The sequence below is a fragment of the Balaenoptera musculus genome, chromosome 19, assembly GCF_009873245.2.
Source record: "Balaenoptera musculus isolate JJ_BM4_2016_0621 chromosome 19, mBalMus1.pri.v3, whole genome shotgun sequence".
Classification (NCBI taxonomy): domain Eukaryota; kingdom Metazoa; phylum Chordata; class Mammalia; order Artiodactyla; family Balaenopteridae; genus Balaenoptera; species Balaenoptera musculus.
In genome coordinates this window covers 14,064,888-14,082,179 of record NC_045803.1, presented here as the reverse complement: position 1 = coordinate 14,082,179, position 17,292 = coordinate 14,064,888, and the positions used below count along the sequence as shown (strand labels likewise).

General features: G+C 53.9%; 1 protein-coding gene across 1 annotated transcript in view; it reads left to right on the top strand.

Annotated features, from left to right (window-relative positions):
- The first annotated feature begins 2,710 nt into the window (after positions 1-2,710).
- PAK4 (p21 (RAC1) activated kinase 4) overlaps positions 2,711-17,292 on the top strand; it is a 45,869-nt gene continuing 31,287 nt past the window's right edge. The window contains 1 exon segment of the mRNA XM_036834666.1: positions 2,711-2,862. The gene's annotated coding sequence lies outside the window, so the exon portion shown is untranslated.

Genomic DNA, 17,292 nt, shown 5'->3' with positions numbered 1-17,292 from the left:
TGTGCAGGGCATTAAAGAGGCAAAGACTAGATATATGTATATGTGTAAGTGAATCCCTTTGCTGTACACCTGAAACTAACACAACACTGTAAATCAACTATAGTCCAATATCAAATTAAAAATTAAAAAATAAAGAGAGAGACGGAGGCTGTACCCAGCCATCCTCCCATCACTGTGACTTGAATAAGTGCCATCGTCTCAGCTACTAGACTTGCTTGTTTTGGGGGGGGGTGAGGTGGGGTTGCAGGGTCTTATTTCCCCGCCCAGGGACCAGGGATCGAACCTGTGTCCTCTGCAGTGGAAGGGCAGAGTCCTAACCTCTGGACTGCCAGGGAAGTCCCAAGACTTGTTTTTTTTTTAAAACGGAGACTCAGTAAGGCATAAAGACTTCAAAAGAGCACAAGAACAAGATTGTTTAATGCTGGCAAGGGTACTTTAAAGGGCATATTCCCTCTGAACACTGGCGGGTGTGTGAATTGGATCCCTGCAGCACCACTTGGCAATGTGTGTCCCAGGCCGTGGGGAGGCAGCAGAGGGCAGTTAGCAAGAGACTTACTTGGGCATCAAAGCTGGGGATGAGCCCAGTGTGTGGTTTCGAGCAAATGAAGTTACTTCTCTAAGCCTCAGTTTCCTCCTCTGTGAAGCAGGGATAATCACAGCCCCTGCTGATTAAATTATGCAACTTAGCACCATGTATAGTACACAGAAATGTTTGAAGCATGGGAACTGTTACTATTATTAAATCTTAAAGATGTACATTTCCTTTGACCCAGCAGTTCCATCTGTGGTAATCTATTCAAAGGAAATAATTAAAGATGTGCACAAATATTTAACTGCTTGGATTTTTGGGGTGGGATAAATTATTTATAATAGGAAAATATTTATCACAGTTTAGATGTTCAACAAGAAAGAGTGGTTCAGACAAATTAGCATTCATTGATAGAATGGCATCTTATGCAGCCATTAAAACAAATGTTCTTGAAGAATATTTAATGAGCTGGAAAGATACTGGTGATATTTATAAACTTGTTTTAAAAAGATACAAAATTCTTTATAAATGTGTTTCCAATTCTGTTTCAAAAGGTAGGTAGGGGGCTTCCCTGGTGGCGCAGTGCTTAAGAATCCACCTGCCAATGCAGGGGACACAGGTTCGAGCACTGGTCCAGGAAGATACCACATGCCGCGGAGCAGCTAGGCCCAGGCGCCACAACTGCTGAGACTGTGCTCTAGAGCCTGCAAGCCACAACTACTGAAGCCCACGCGCCTAGAGCCCGTGCTCTGCAACAATAGAAGCCACGGCAATGAGAAGCCCGTGCACCGCAACGAAGAGTAGCCCCCGCTCGCCGCAACTAGAGAAAACCCGTGCGCAGCAACGAAGACACAACACAGCCAAAATTAAAAATAAATTTATTTTAAAAATAAATAAAAGGTAGGTAAATACACGGAAAAAAACGACATTATGCAATCACTCATTCATTGCTTCTGCAGATATTAATTAAATGCCTACTATGTGCTAGACACTGCTGGGGCAAGGGAGATGCACTAAATATTTAAAAGTACCTCTGAGGAGGTGGATTTACAACTCATCCAACCATCCATTCAACAAATGTTTATTCAACAAATGGGCAAGTACAGTGAACAAAACAAAACAGACAAAAATCAATGCTCTCATGGTGCTGACACGACAGCAGGGGAGAGAGCCAAAAAAACAGTAACTATGATTATCTAATCATCTAGTATGTTAGAAGGTGATTTGAGCAACAGAAAATAAGAAAAAGCGGACAAGGTAAGGGGTTTAGTAGCACGTGGGAGGGATGTTTGCTGCATTAGTCGGGATGGGCAGGAACAGTCCCACTGATAAGATGACATTTGAGTAAAACCCTGAAGGACAGAAGGGAGGTAGCCATGACGATACCTGGGGGAAGAGTCTATTCCAGACCGAAGGAAAAGGCAATGCAATGACCTTGAAGTGGGAGAGCACCTGATTTTTTTTTTTTTTTTTTTTTTGGGGGGGGAAGAGCAAACTGGCTGGAGCTCAATGAGTGCAATCACAGAAAAAGATGTCCGAGTTTAGATTACGGGGTTTTTTTTTTCCCAAAAAAATCTTTTACAAATAAATACTAAAAACAAGCAAACAACAAAACAAAAACAAACAAAAATACCTTATAAAAAGATTAAGTCAAACTGTGCCTTGATTCCGGTCCAAGTTCCCGGACTCAGACAGACTGACAGACGTCGTCCAAAACTCATTATTTACTTCCTGTGATCCCGAACCAGCTCGTTCGCCCCTCTAAACCTCAGTTTTATCTGTAAAATGGGTATTAACATACAATACGGCTGTTGTGAGTATTCAGCGAGAAATTTCACTTGGCGGGGTGTCTGACACATAGTAAATGCTTACGAACTGTTTCTGGCCATTATTACCATTACTGCCTTCCATCCCCTAACTCCTTTTGAGGGAAGGTGGGAAGCTCTGTTACCAGAGGATATCCATTTTCCCCTTTAAGAATCCAAGTGGGCTGGGAGCCAGCCTCTCCGCACCCTTTCCAAATTTTCCAATCCCTGCTTGGCATTTTCCTCCCGAAGGTCTCCGATTGGACTATCAGCACCAATCAGAGGCTGGAGCGGCTCTGCCCGGAGCCCAGCTCCGCCCCTGAGCGGGCCCTGCCCCCGGCCCAGTCAGCCCCGTTGCTATGGGGACTGGTGGACGGCGAGGGGGGAAAGCCCCGGATGTTCGTTGGGGATTCAACATGGCGGCGGCAGTGGCCGTGGTGGCGGCGGCGCAAGAGAGCTGAGGGCGGCGTGAGGGCGCCGAGTTCCGGGCCGAGCAGCTAGGCCGCGAGCGACTGCGGTGCCGAGCCGGTAGGATAAGCGGTCTGGCCAGGGGATTGGGGTGCGCCGGGCGGTTGTAGAGCGTTTCGGCGAGTAGGGGGCGGGGCCGCTGGGGTCAAAGTTCACTTGTGGAGGGAAGGGTCGCGTCCGGGGGGTCTTGGGTCTACGCTGAGCGGGAGGGAGGGAGGTGTATAGGAGGTCAGAGGTCAAACTAACGAAGGGGGCGTGGCGAAGGGGGGCGCAAAATTCGAAATTTGAAGTGGGAGTTCGTTGGAGGGGCACGGAGTGAATGTCAAAAAAGGGGGGTCAAATTAATAATTTGATGGGAGGATGTGCCTACGAGGGTCAGAGGTCACAACCGTGGGGGCGGCGGGTTGGAGTTAAGGCAGCAGCCAGTGGAGCAAATGTAGGAGATTTAGGTTGGGGGGCATCTTTATGGGATCAAAAGTGGGGTGTGACCAAAGCGAGCAAAAATCAGAATCTGACGGCCCGAGAGATGATGTTCCCAAGGGTCAAGAGTTAAAACCCAAGTGGGACGTATTGCTGGAGAGGAGGGGTAGGACATTCAAGAAAGAAATCAAAGGTGCTTTCTGGTGGGGGAGAAGGAAGCCCCCCTCCCGCAGATAATGAAAAGAATTCCAAGCACTCATAAAGCACTATGTGTCAGACCCTGTTCTAAACGCTTTCCATGTATTTAATCCTGACCACAACCTTATGGGCTTGGTGCCATTATTAACAGGCTAAGTGATTTGCCCAGGGCCACCTCATGAGTAAGTTTTGCAGCTGAGATTGGAACTCTGGAGTTCTGGGCCCAGAGTTCTATGCTCTGCTGCCTCTCAAATACTCATAATGTTGCTTAATACTTAATGAGAGCTGACACTGTGCTCAGCGCCTGGTCTTATTGTACTACAATCTAGACACACCCACTTTACAGCCACAAAAAGTGAGGCTCAAAGAGCTTCTGCTAAGTGACGGAGGCAGATTCCAGGCTGGATCTGAATGATTCCAGAGCTCCTGCCTCTGGTCTCCACACTGTAGATTGCCAGAGGTCTGTTCGTGGAAGCAGGGGGCTGGGCAAGGCTGGGCCGCTCCCTGCGCAGGAACAGATTGTCTGTTTGGCCTCCGTGGAAGGGTGTGATTTGGGAGGAGAGGGTCCCCTGGGCCGATGGGATGGGGTGTTTGTGGGTGGCCCGGAGTCCACGTGAGTCTGGCAGGCTCCTGTCTGGGGAGGGTGTTGTTGGGTGGTGCCCTGTACAAAGTTGGGTGTTCTCTGTCCTTAAAACCCCAGCCTCTCCTCACGATCCTGTCACTGCCACCTCTTTTCTCCCTGCTCTCCCGCATCCCTCCCCGAGGTCCAACCACACTGGCCTGTTTGCTGTTCTTCAACTCTGTAGGCTCATGCCTGCCTCCCGGTCTTTGACCTTCGTGTTCCCTCTGCTTGGAATCTCTTCCCCGCTCTGCACCCTCTCACTCACGAGCCACTCACTCACAGCCTGACCAGGACCACCCTGCCCCCAGACAGTGTTTTGTGGTATTTTGGCCGTGCTGTGTGGCATGTGGGATGGTTCCCGGACCAGGGATCTAACCCAGACCTCTGCAGTGAAAGCGCTGAATCGTAACCACTAGGCCACTAGGGAACTCCCAACCGCCCTCCACACACACTCTTTATCTCACTAGTGTTCTCTCCCAGCCCTTCACTAGGTCTTTAACTTATTTATCAACACGCGGTTTATTGTCTCCCTCCCACTAGAATGTGGGCCCCTCACAGGCAGGAATTTCTCCATGTTGTTCTTTCCCTGAATCCCGACTTGAAGCACTGCCTGGTCCACAGAGGGGGCTCGGTTGGTGGTGGTTGAACGTTGGGCGTGGTGCTGGGTGCTGGGTCTGCAGCAGCGGACAAGACACACAGAGCCCCTGGCCCCTGAGGGCCCTCAGTGTCCCTTGATGGGAGCGGACACATGGCTACATCTCTACCAGCAGTGACGTGGCCTGCGAGGACATGCTCAGAGGACCAGGAGAGTGCCCAGACCCTGCGCCTGGTACTCTGTCCCTTGGAAAGTCCCCTGGGCAAGCTCTGAAGGATGACTAGGAGGAATGGGAAAGGGTGCACCAGGCAGAAGAAAAGGCGTGAGTGGGAGGTCAGGGATGCAGAGTTGGGGGCTTGTTGGCAGCATGTAGCCTGTGTGAGACCCCTAGGGTTCCTGGCCTTGGAGGAGGGTGGGCAGTGGAGCAGGGGCAGATGAGTAGCTGCCCTGTGTGTGTGGAGCTCCGAGACACTACTGGGGAGTGGTTCAGAGAGCGGACGCTGGAGCAAGGATGCCTGGCTCACATCCATCACTCACAGGCTGTGTAACCGTGGGCGAGTTGCTTAACTTTTCTGGGCCTCAGTTTCCTCCTCTGCAAAATGGGCATAATGATAGTGACTACTTCATAGAACTGCTGTGAGGATGCAGAGCATAAAACGCTTGGCCCAAGGCCTAGCACACGGTAGGTGCTGTGTAAGCACTGGTCTTGAGGCCGCTGCTGCTACTGCTACCTGAGGAGGGCCTCAGAGGTGGTGGCCGGGCCTCTCTCCACCTGCCTCCTGGCTTACTCTGGCAGCTACCCCTCCCCCACCTGGCTCTGGCAGGGTCACTGGGTGGGTACAGGGCCAGGCAGCCCTATGAGGCCAGCCAGCCTCGGGCCCTCACGGCGGCAGCTCGCTCAGCATCTCAGGGCTTGTCACAGATAATGGGGGAACGATAGGGCTTTGGCACTAGACACCCACAGTCGGGTTCCTGCCCCATCACTTACCAGCCATGGGACCTTGGGCAAGTGATTTCTTATTTGCCAGTTTTGTTCCTGTGATACATTTTAGACTAGGGAAAAAAGTAGAGCTTTCAATGTAGCAAAACACCCACGCTTCCAGTGTCCAGCCTGGGACAGAGCACGCAGTGAATACAGTTAAAGGCCCCTCTTCTCTGCCCCGCCCTCCCCTCCCGTCCTCCCTCCCAGCGGTAGCCACTGGGCTGGATTTGGTGTCCAGCCTTTCTCTGCAGGTTTTCCTACTGTTCCTGCCCTCCGATGGATTCACAAACAAAAAAGTAATAGCTCTCAACCCTGGCTACATATTGCAGTCACCTGGAGAGCTTTCAAAAATACTGCTGCCCAGGCCCACCCTAGAGATTCTGGCTTGGTCTGGGGTGGGGCCAGCATCGGCACGTGGTTCTGATGGTGAGCCAGCGTTGCCCACCGTTTTACAGTTTCACAGATCATATAAATGGTACCACAGTAAACAGCCTGCCTCTTCTGCTCTGCGTTAGTTTGGCTTTTTCTCCACGTGGACGTGTGTCGGTCTAGAGCAGGTCATTCCTTTTCCCTTTCTGCGTTTCTTTTTGTATTGGTGACACACAGGAGTTACCCGTTCACCTTTCAGTGGCCATTTAGGTGGTTCCCACTGGGACTGTAACGAACAGCACTGCAGTGAACATTCTAGACATGTTTCCTTGTGTACCACGGCCAGAGTCTCTCTTAGGCATATGTCTCGCAGTGGAAATGCTGGACCTTCCAAATTGCTCCTCTAAGCGTTTGTACCAACGTGCTTCCCAGCAGTGCTTGAGGGTTCCCTTGCCTCCGTGTCCTGCTTCGGGCAAGTCTGGGGCCCTTGCTGAAACAATTTACTCAGCCATGAGGTGGTAGGTTTTATGCCACCTGCCTGCCCCCCTCACCCCAGGCTGGTTGGAAACAGGGGGATGGTTCATGTGACGGGCTTAGCTGGGGCCTGACACCTGCTGAGCCCTCACACCCAGAGGAGAAGGCAGGCTGGGCTTTGACCTTCGCCCTCTAGGGTATCCAGGACAGTGGCTGAAACTTTGACCCAACTCTCCTTGGGGATCATCTCCCAGGACTGACATTTGGGAAGGGAAACGGTACTGACTTAAACCTCCTCAGGAAGGAGGCAAAGAGGAAGGAGGTGCAGCTCGGGAAGGGATGGGCAAAGCCTTGATACACTCGTGTGTGTCAGATCACTGGTCCCAGTGGTGACCAACACAGTCCAAGCCCTGCCCTCGTGGGTTACAGGACAGTGAAGGAGACAGACCTGTCCCCAGACAGTGCCGGCCCACAGCGGCTGGGCTGGGATGGGGATGCACGAGCAGAATGGTTGGGGCTGGGATGGGGGGACGCACGGGGACGGTAGGAATCCGGAGGAGGCGTCTCACCCAGCCTGGGGAGCCAGCACAAGGGCTTTCTGGAGAAGGAGACATCTGATTGACGAGAGGGAGCCAGGCCCGGGAAGAGCTGGAAAGAACAGAACAGGTAGTAGGTATGGAAAGTGCAAAGGCCCTGAGGTCCAAAGGAGCTTGGGATGTTCAGGTCCCACCAAGGAAGCCAGTGTGGCAGAGCTGGCAGTGAGGTCAAGGAGGTGGGGAGGTGTGGCAGATACAGCAGGGGGTGACAGGCTGCGGTGAGGAGTGTGGACTTCATTCTGTGTGTAATGGGAGTCATCGGAGGGCCTTAAGCAACATCTGCTTTGCCTTTTATAAAGATTGCTCAGGCTGCCATGTGGGGAGCAGATCAGGGAGGGTGGGGGCCGGGAGACCTGACGGGAGACTGCTGGGGTAGTCCAAGCAGAAGAGAGTGGGTAGCATGAGGGTGGCGGTGTTGGAGGAGGGTCCCGTGTGCTGGCCAAGATTGTGAGTCCTTTACCCATATGGACTCATTTGATCTTCATAACAACCTACGAGGTAGGTACTGTTATCAACCCCTTTTTAGAGGTGAGAGAATTGAGACCCAGAGAGATATGTGACCTGCCTAGGGTCACACAGCAGGCAAGTGGCAGAGGCAGGACTGAACTCCAGGCCTTCGGGCTCCAGAATCACTGCTTGTTGCAGTTGCCCTGCAGTGTTTTGGAAGTGGTCTTGATAAGACAAGGCCACTTCCTGTTCTTCCAGGCTCCTGTTTAGATAGAAACTCTTCGGGGGCCTGTTCAGCCTGGGTGGTTTCTGGGCACTGGGTCCCTACTTCCCTCAGGACCTCCCACAGCCCCCTTCCCTTTCTTGTCCACTGCCTCACCCCTCCTTGTCCTGCTGGCTCACAGTGAGCCAGACTTCCTGGCCAGACGCCGGTCGGGGTGTCCCCAGCAGCTGTTTCTCCCATCACCCAAGCCGGGCGGCCACAGATGCTGCCAGCAGGAAGCAGTCTCCTTCCAAGTCACAGCCAGGGAAATGGGACCCTTCCCGGCCCAGCCACCCATCCGGGGCTGGGGCTTATTGTCTGCCAGCTGCCTTGGCCCACAGGAACGCTGGTGGAGGGGGGCAGGGAGGGTCAGAAGGGGAGCTTTCTCAGGTCCCAGGGGAGCCAGCTACGGCAGATGTGTCAGAAGCCACCACTCACTGCAGCCTGTCTCACAGGGCCCTCTGGTCCTGCCCAATGGCACCTTCCCTGCCAGGGCCACACATTCCGCTCACACGTCCCTCAGCCCGACCCCCTACTGGAAGAGCCAGAGCGTCCCCGGGCCTCACCTTCCTCACCTGTTAAATGGGCTATCGGGAGGATTGGAGGCGACCGTGCTGTCGAGTACTTAGCACATTACCTGGTACATAGTAAGCTCATGGTACGTGTTCCCCTCTGGGCTGCAGCCTCCTCTTCGCCTGCTCCCAGCCCCTCGTGATTCTGTGCTAGCCGCCAGCTCCCTGAGTGCCAGGCGCCAGATGTGTGCTTTATGAGCATCCCGCCGTGGCTCGGCCCGGAGCCCTGAGGAGGAGGTGCTATTAACCTCATTTCTCTTTTCCTGCATTTTAATTTTAAGAAGGCCCATTTTTGCCCTGTCTGCCTGTATTACCTATTTGCAGTTGAGAAACCACGCACAGCGCAGAAGGGTATACAGCGATAAAGTCTCTTTCCCACCCCAGTGTTCGGGCCCCTTCCCAGAGACAGCATTGTTCCCGGTTTCTTTTCTTTCTTGGGTGTTTGTTCCTGCACATGTTCTCCCCCGCTTTTGTTTTTGCTCACATGGAGCCGACTTCCCATGTTTGTATTCTGTCCTGCCCCTTGCATTTTTCACTCTTAAGTTCTGTGTCAGGATGTAGAGGGCTTCCTCGTGCTTTCTGTGGCTGTGTGAGGTTCCATGGCATGGTGTCCCCCCCCCACGCGTGTGAGCTGTGGGCACACCTCTGGAGGTGCTCGGGGGTCTGAGATGTGTGCCCCGGTAGCTCTGCTGGCAGTGTCCCGGTCTGCCTGAGAGCATGCTCCTGTTTGCACCCCACTCCCAGAGTCTGGTGGCGCCAGGGTCTCCTCGCGTTCTCACCATGTGGATGGGTGTTACCTGATACTTTGACCTCTGCCAATCAGGCAGGTGCCAAGTGGTCCTTATTGTGGTTCTGATTTTTAAAAAATTATTCTTGTTATTTATTTTATTTTAATTTTGGCCGTACCACACGGCATGTGGGATCTCAGTTCCCCGACCATGGCCCCTGCATGGAAGCGCAGAGTCTTAATCACTGGACCACCAGGGAAGTCCCCTGATTTTAATATGAGTAAAGGGGAGCATCTTTGTGTTTGTTGAAAGCCATCTGGACTTCCTTTCCTGTCTATTTGTGATATTTTTGCTTTCCCTAAAAAGAGGAAACTGAGGCATAGGCTGGAAACCCCACAGCGAGTGAGTGGCAGATTTGGGACTCAAATCCAGGCCTGCCTGGCTCCAGTCTGGAGCTCTTAACCTGTCGGATGCAGTGGAGATTGAGGGCATAGACTCTGGAGCCAACTTTGCCACTCTTAGCTGTGTGATCCCAGGCAAGTCAGTTCACCTCTCTGTGCCTCCGCGTCCTCATCTATAAAATGGGGATGATAATGATACCTCCTTTATAGGGTTGTTTTGAGGATATAAATGCATACTCAGACAAAATGCATAGTAAGTGTTCAAAGACGGATAGCTGCTAGTATTAGTACTCATAGTATTACTCTATATTATTAGTATTAGCAGGCACTGTTTTGTGTGCTTTGAGTGAACGAACTTATCACATCCTCCTAGCAACCCCAAGATGTAGATGTTCTTGTTTTTTTGGTGGTGGTTGTTTTTTGTTAGCGGCATGTGGGATCTTAGTTCCCGGGCCCCCTGCAGTGGAAGCCCAGAGTCTTACCCACTGGACCACCAGGGAAGTCCTATATGTAGATGTTCTTACTATCCCTCTTTTAAGGGGAGGAAATGGAGAACCTGGGAGACCAGCCTGGTGTCAGAGCCAGCAGGGCTGGGGTTTGGCCCCGGGCTCCCTCTGCCACCCGCTAACTGAGCGGAGGGATTAGAAGGCTCCTCCCTTCCCAGCCGGCTGCAGCGGAGCTCTGGAGGGCACACCTTGGCAGGTGGGGACGCCGGGCAGGGGCCCTGCATAGAGAGCCTCCCTCCTGGGCCCTCTGCTCCCGCCCCGGCGCCCCAGCCCGGCCCTGGAAACTCCTGATAAAGCGGCATTGTGTGGCAGTTTCGGCTTGCTTCCCCTGGCGGCTTTCGGCCACTCCCACACATGGGGAAGCCGCCTGGGCCTCCTCCCCCTCCCCCGCCCCTCCTGCCAGCCCTCCACGCCAGTGCTGGGAATGGGGAGGAAGTAGGGCATTGCGGGAGGGCTGGGCTCCTACCGTCCCCCAGGTGAGGACAACCCCGCAAGTCCTGTGCGCATGCACGCGCGCTCTTTCTCTCGCTTTCTTTCTCCCTAGGGACCCCGCCTCTGCTGCCTACAGCCACCTCCCCAGCTCCCTTCTCCCTCCCTCCAAATCTGGCCCCAGATTATTTGTGCATTTATGTACCTTGATAATTCCACCTCTTTAAACCTTCCACAGTAGTGAAGGGTAACATGCCTATAGAAAAGTGCATCAGTGCCCATGTCAGTTTAACAGGTAATTATAAGGTGAGCAGCATTTCACCACACCTAGGCGAAGACTGCGAACACAGCACCCCAGGAGCCTCCCACGCCCTCTTGACCACAACCCCAGTAGGGGCCACCTCCCTGACCTTGGGGGTCACCAGGCCCCCGCTTTTCCAGAGGTTTTACCAGGTGTGCATCCTGAGTTATAGCCTGCCGCCTCGCCTGCCCGGGGACTCCACATAAATGGACTCCTGCAGCACATCCTCGTGTGGGTCTGTCCTCCCTCATCCGTGGTCTGTGAGGCACAGCCATGTGGTTGTGGGTGTGGGTGGTTCGTTCGCCCTCGTTGCTGGGCAGCCTTCTAACCATAACTTACTTCTCCGCCCCTGCTGCGCGGGGGTGACCGCGCTCTTTGAACGCGTCTGCTGGGGCCTGTGTGCACGCACTTCTCCAGGGATCACGTCCGGGCTGCGGTGCTCAGCTCAGAGGGTCGCGTCTCACCCGCTTAGCAGAGCCCGCCGCGCAGCTGTCCAGAGCGGCCGTGACTGCGCGCCCGCCCGGCAGCGGCTGCTCCTCCCCTGCGCTGGGTCTCTCAGACTTTGTAACCGACCTTGGAACATTTTATATTCTCTTCTCCTACAGAAGTGACATGTGTGCTTCTTATTGCCGAGATGAGTCCTCTTGTCCTTTTCTCCTCCCCGCGTTCCTCTCCATGCCAGCTCTTACCCATCCCACCTGTGGGAGTCAAGTGCTTACTCGTTGATAAGCCCTGTGCTGGGGCCCCGGGCTCCAGGACCCGGAGGTGAACACAGCAGGCTCCCTCGCTGGGCTCAGTCTGGCAGGCGACCCAGACCTTGACCAAAGAGTGACACGGAGACAGGTAAAGTAGACCAGACTCCCAAGCCCCATCTTCTCCCAGCACCCCTGCCTCGTTCACGGGCACCCCACCCGTCCTCTCGATGGGGCCGGGAATCTGGCGTCATCCTGGCTCCCCTTGTCCTCATCCTCCACATCCACGACGTTGAGAAAGCCAGCTGTTCTGCCTTCAAATTAGAACCTGGCGCCTCCCACTCCTTGTTGTCACCGCCTGGTTCCAGCCACCCTCCCCTCCTGCCTGGACCGTGCTGGCAGCCTCCTCGCTCCCCCGCTGCCCCCACAGTCTGTCCCCACGCCCAGCCAGGGGCTCCCTGCCCTGCTGGGCGCCCTCCCGTGGCTTCATCTCTTTTGGGAAACGCCTCCAAGGCCCCACAAGATCCTGGCCCAGGTTCCCTGCTCGCCTTCACTCCTCTCCTGCCGCCCAGTTCCTGGAACATTCCAGGCTGGTCCTGCCTCAGGCCCTCTGTTCATGCTTCTCCCTTGTGTTTGCAGCACCTCGCATCCCTGCATCCAGGCAGATCTCCCTGACTCCCGTCTACAGTAGCGCCGTCACTCTCTCTCCCCACCTTCCCCTGCTTGGTTCTCCGGGTCCACTCGGCATCACTGCTGTTCCCTTATGACTGTGGGCGTGTGGGTTAGTGTCCTCTCAGCCCGCCCCCCGCCCCGCCCCGAATAACTTAGCTTCATGGCCGTGGGGGGGGTTCTTGCGTCCCTTGTTGTGTCTCAGGGCTTGGCTTGTAGTAGTCGCTCAATAAACACTGGTGGGCCGAATGAATGAACAAGCCGTAATAAGCGGAGAGTGTCACTGCCAGAGTGTGTGATGTGGGGGGGGTGTGCTTCCCCCACCCGCCCGCCCCGCCCCCAACGTGAGAATTACACGGCAGGCTTTCCTAAGGAGGAATTGCATGAAGGATGAACTCAGGGAGGAGGAGGGTGAACGAGGCTGAGGGAGCTGCCTGTGCGGAGGTCCCAGGCGGGAGAGCGCAGGGCGCCTTCCAGGAGTCAAAGGAAGACTGGCGTTCTCCCACTGCTCTGGATTCCAATCTTGACAGCCACGCGGGCCTCTTCATGTCTCAGTTTCTTCCTCTAGAACTGAGGCTCCTCTGGGTGTCCTAGGGCATGTGTAAAGTTCTGCTCCTAACATACTTATCCTAGTGCCTGGCATAGAAATATGAAGGTGATTGGTTTATTACCTTTTTTTCCAACAAATACTCTGGAGTGCCTGGCCCTTTGTGGCCTCCAGGGATACTGTGGTAGATAAACAGACCCAGTTGCTACCCAGATGGAGCCTATCTCTTGGACTCTCAACCTTCTGGCCACACCCCCGACCTCCCAGCTCAGAGTCAGGAGAAGGCCTGAAAAGACCTTGGGCCTGGGGAGTCCTTATTCCTGAGGCTGATTAATAGGGAGAACTAATCGCGGGTTTGCACATGCCAGGCCCAGTGCCCGCACACAACTCCCATGCTGTTTCTACTCAGTCCTTCCTGGAAGGATTCGACCCGTTTCAGAGATGAGGGAGGTGAGGGTGGCACCAGTGGTGAGTGCTGGGTCCATCCTGCCGGCTGGTGCTAACCTGATGTGGTGGTATCTCCTCGGGGTGTTGGAGCAGCTTTTCACATGCTCCTCAAACATCTGGAGCGCCCCTCCTATGAAGGGCCCATTCGGGTCACTTGCCTCTTTTTCCTCTAGCTGGCTGTACTTTTTTTTTAACCACTAGACCGCCAGGGAATTCCCTGTCTGCATTTTTATTTAGAATTTCTGTTAGTTAAATTCTAGATTCTGGTCAAGAACATGTGTTTCCTAGATGGTACTCCTGCCTTCTCTCAGTCCATGGCCTGTCTTTTCACTTTTTTTTTTAATATTTATTTATTCATTTGGCTGCATCAGGTCTTACTTGCAGCACACGGGCTCTTCATTGCAGCACTCAGGCTTCTCTCTAGTTGTGGCGCATGGGCTCTCTAGTTGCGGCCACGGGCTCAGTAGTTGTGGCGTGTGGGCTTAGTTGTCCCGCGGCGTGTGGGATCTTAGTTCCCTGACCAGGGATCGAACCCGCGTCCCCTGCATTGGAAGGCAGATTATTAACCACTGGACCACCAGGGAAGTCCATTCACTTTTTTTATTGTGTCTTTTGATGAACAGAAGCCTTTAAGTTTAATGCAGTCAGTTATCACCCATTTCCTTTATAGTTTTATAGTTCTACTTTTCACATTTAGTCTTCCTTTGTGCTGGAATTGGAGTGTGTATGTGTGTGTGTGTGTGTGTGTGTGGTGTGAGATAGGCACCCAGTTTCACATTTTCCATCTGGATCCCCAGTCATCCATGTACCATTTATTACAAACCAGCATATCTCCCCTGCCACCTGTGTCATAAATTCTCTCTCCGTATAAGTGGGCCTGTTTCTGGGTACTTTCTTCCTTTCTCATGCTTGGTTTGCCTATTCCTGTGTCAGTACCCCACTGTCCTAATTTCTGTAGTTGATAGTAAGTCTCGATGGTGTGGAGAGCAAGCCCTTCCACACGTCCTTCTTCCCGAGTGTCTCGGCCATTTGACTTTTCATAATTCCATTTAGATATGAGACAAGCATCTTGCCACACACACAGACGTGACATTGAGTCTCCCAGTCCATGAACGTGGTCTGTCTCTCCATTTATTTATGTCTTCTCTGATGTCTTTCAGCAAAGTATCACACTTTTCCAGCCTGGGCCTTGCCCACCGCTTGCTGGATTTATTCCAAGGCACTGTGTGATGTGGCGGCGGAGCCTGCGGCCTCCTCTCCCACGAGGCGCCTTGTTCACTGGGCTTGGCTTTGCTGGGTGAGGCTCTCACAGCAGAGACAGGAGCCCACCTCCCCCATTCCCTGCTTTCTCCCTGGCACCGCCCCTGGGCCCTGGCAGAGGGCAGGCAGGGTGCCAGAGAGGAGGTTGTAATTTTCCTGAATGATTTCAAGGGCTAATTAAAGGTTTTCCTTGACTAATCAGCTTACGATTTAATTATCGGGAAACAGGCTCAGGGATGCAGGAAGCAGCACTGCTGGGGTCTCCTTACAGCGTGGCGGGAAGGAGCCAGGGCCCAGCCCTTACTCCGTGGCCATGGCAGGATCTGGGGATACCCCGGCACCCCCAGGAGGCCAGCTGCGGTTCTCCATCCCTGGGAGAGAACGGAGTGGAGGGCAGCAGATGCCGGTGAGGTCAGAGTAGGTCCCCGCCCTGCTTAAAATCCTTCTATGCTTCCCACTGCTGGGGTGGTGGGGGACCCAGTCCCGCCTCTGGTCAGCAAGGCCCTGTCCCCCTCCCTTGCCGGCTGCACTTCAGCCTCTCTGGCCTTTTTTTAGTGCTCTCACCTCATTTATTCTTTGGGTCCTGGCCTAAAGGTCACCACCTCTGGGAAGCCTTCTCAGGCCACTCCTGCCCCCAGAGCAGGTGATAAACTCTTCCAGCCACAGGCTGGCTGTCAGCGTCACTCCCTCCACCACTGATAAGTGCTTCGCACCTGGGCTGCGCCCTGTGGTCCAGCACTGGGTTTGCGGAGGACCCAAGAGGAGAAGGGGTTCAGGATGGGTGCTCTGAGGAGAGGGCTGGGCGCGGGCTTCAGGCCCGGAGGACTGAGTGATTGCTGAGGCCTTCCTGGGGGAGGTGGTTGGCAATCTGGCCAGTGACCTGACCAAGGAAGGGCTCTTGGGAGTTTGTGAAGGGGGAGGGGACCTGGAGATGGCCGTGCCAGGCCTGGCTTCATTCCTTGCATTCTTCAGCAGGCCCCAGACTCCCGGTGGCTAAGGTGGGGGAGGGTGGGCAGGCAGAGAGGGGGGCCTCCTGGGCGCTCACCCTGCCCCGCCCTTTCCCTTTCAGCCCCTCAGGCCTACACCCCCATCAGTCTGTCTCACGTTACACCACCCCTCGAGGACGCAGGCCTGGGACTGTGTCCAGGCCCCCCACCCCTAATCCCGTGCTCACCCCTGGCCACACGTTAGGGTTACCTGGTGCAGGCATCCATGCGGGGGTCCAGGGTCAGACCATTTGAATCCGAATCTCTGGCTGTGGGGCCTGAGCATCGGGTTTTGTGAGGTTTTTTCAAAGCTCCCTGGGTGACTCTAGTGCAATTCTGAACCAAGATGAGAGCCACTGGCTTACAGAATGATAGAAAACATGTATTAGCTTTTGCGATGTTTGGGCACTTTCCTGGGTTTCTGACATGGCGTGCTTAAGTCATGTCACCTCCATAAGCACACTATAGGAAGATACGATTATTATTCCCATGTTACTGACAAGGGAGCTGAGGCCCAAAGAAGGCGTCCGTGCCTGCCTGGCGGTGCAACCTCTGTCGCTGTCCTGTCTTCCCATCCCTGGGCCCTACAGGCCCCTGTCTGAGTAGCTCTCTCCTGTCCCCGCCCCGCTCCTGTCTTTCTCTACCTGTGTCTCTGCCTCCTCTCTCTCCCTCTTTCCCTCAATTTCTGCTTCCCTCCTCCCCTGAAGAGGCTTCCTTAGCTTCCCTGTTTAGAGCCAGGATCCTGCTGAAGCCACAGAGGGGAGATGGTTTCTACAGGCCCAGGATAAGGACAGGAAGGATGCTGACGTCACCGCACTCCAGCCTCCCTTGCTGCTCCTGGCACCCGGCGTGGGAGAGGGTGGGAGGCAGGGCACCCATCCCACTGATGGTCAGGGGCAGGGGGTACTGGGGCTGGCTCTGCAACCTCGCGGGGAGGACCATCCAGGGGGGTGGAGCCTAACAAATCCCGTGGGCCCCAGATCTGGTGTTGTCATCTGTTGCTGGTGACCATTTCAGGCTCCCGGGGGGTGGCTCATGGTTCAATTTCAGGAAAGGTTTGTGCTAAGATGTGAATATTGCATTGCAGGAGCCGTTATTATTTGATGGGAACGAGGGGGACCAAGAGTCCAGTGCCCCTGTGTGTCCCCAGTCACCAAGGGCTCCCTGGCCTCCTCTCCCCGACCCCATCCCGGCAAGGGCTGGGCATCCAGCTCCCCCGCCGGCCTCACCGCCTCCAGCAGAGCTTCCTCTGTGACCTGAGGCCAGGCCCTGAGCCCTGGGCCTCTCTGCACTGGTTCCCATTTGGAGTGGGAGGAGAAGGATTCTTGTTGCCTCCCAGGGTAGCTGCGAGAATTAAGTGAGTCAGCGTGTGTGTAACGCTCAGCACAGGGCTGTCATCGTTATGTCATTCTGGTTACTGGTGCCGTGATTACTGTTACAGTTATTAGAGGCAGGAAATGTGTTTGGATTTAGTAATTAAGGTTCACGGGGTGAGCGATCCATAATTCTTCACTGTTATGACTAGGTCACATTTCCTTTTGCAAAACATTTAAAACCTTTGTATCATTGAAGTGTCCACACATGCTCTGAAGAATGGTCTGATGCCCTCCCCACTTCCCCGTCCCCAGCTTCAGCAGTTATCAGTCACCACCAGCTTTTTCATCTGTACCCCATCCCCACCTCCCTGATTCTTTTGAAGCAATTCTCAAACATCATAGACTTCAGCCATAAATATCTCAGATTTTTTTGCCTATGAGGGATAAGGAATCTTTAAAACACACACACACACACACACACACACACACACATACACACACACACACAATACCATTGTCACAGGAGAAAAAGAACCAATACTTCCTTAATATCCTCACATTTCGCCAGTTGTCTTATCATCCTTTTTCAATGTGTTTGTTTGACTTGGCATCCAGGCAAGGTCTGCTTTGCGTTTGGTTGATAGGCCCCTTAAGTCTTCTGTAGTCTATAG